At 42.7% G+C, this 1,196-nt stretch overlaps 1 pseudogene; it reads left to right on the top strand.

Moving 5' to 3' along the window:
• The first annotated feature begins 104 nt into the window (after window positions 1-104).
• On the top strand, window positions 105-885 carry LOC106002554 (annotated as a pseudogene).
• Window positions 886-1,196: the final 311 nt, after the last annotated feature.

Genomic DNA, 1,196 nt, shown 5'->3' on the forward strand with positions numbered 1-1,196 from the left:
TAGCCTTGAGCTGAAGAGCTGAGGGACAGCGCCCAGACCCAGAGTTCAGGCCCCACGACCGGACCCAAAAAAAAAAAAAAGAAAAAGAAAAAGTTGCTATTAAGGTAACTGAAGATAAAAAGAAACACCTGCTTATTGGTGTGTCCTCAGACCAAGGGTGCTGTGGTGCTATTCACTCATCAGTTGCTAAACTGATAAAAAATGAGGCGGCTACACTCACAGTAGCTGGAAAAGAGGTCATGTTTGTTTGAGTTGGTGATAAACTCAGAGGCATTCTCCATAGTACTCATTCTGACAAGTTTCTGGTGACATCCACAGATGTGGATGTCATTGCTCTTGAATTATTAAATTCTGGATATGAGTTTGATGAAGGCTCTATCATCTTCAATCGATTCAGATCTGTTATTTCCTATAAGACAGAAGAAAAACCCATCTTTTATCTTGATACTACAGCAAGTGCTGAGAGCATGAGCATCTATGATGATATTGATTCAGATGTGCTGCAAAATTACCAAGAGTACAGCCTGGCCAACATCATCTACTACTCCCTGAAGGAGTCCACTACCAGTGAGCAGAGTGCCAGGATGATAGCCACGGATAATGCCAGCAAGAACGCTTCTGAAATGATAGATAAACTAACTCACATTCAACCACACCCACCAAGCTGTCATCACTAAGGATTGAAATTATCGCTGGGGCTGCCACTCTGGATTAATGAAAACCAACCTCCATCCTCAGACAAGAGGCAAAGAAAGAAAATGCAGCAAGCTGATTTTGTTTTTAGCTTATTGCTGTCTTTGTCAGAAGAAACCTGCTTCATTGTTTGAATTACTAAAGACAGCAAGATGTTTGTAAATTATATTACAATAAATGACTTACAATAAGAAAAAATATAAAAAATAAAACTTTTAATTCCAGGCTGGGAAGGTGGCTTAGTGGTTGAGTGCTTGCCTAGCATGCATGAAGCCCTGGGCTCCATTCCTTAGTACCACATATACAGAAGTGGTGCTGTGGCTTAAGTGGTAGAGTGCTAGCCTTGAGCAAAAGAAGCTCAAGGACAGTGCCCAGGAATGGCAGAAAAAAAAAAAAAGGTAACAAGCCGGGCGCTGGTGGCTCACGCCTGTAATCCTAGCTACTCAGGAGGCTGAGATCTGAGGATCGCGGTTCAAAGCCAGCCCGGGCAGGAGAGACCGTGA

The sequence above is a fragment of the Dipodomys ordii genome, unplaced genomic scaffold (assembly GCF_000151885.1).
Source record: "Dipodomys ordii isolate 6190 unplaced genomic scaffold, Dord_2.0 Scaffold13710, whole genome shotgun sequence".
Taxonomy (NCBI): domain Eukaryota; kingdom Metazoa; phylum Chordata; class Mammalia; order Rodentia; family Heteromyidae; genus Dipodomys; species Dipodomys ordii.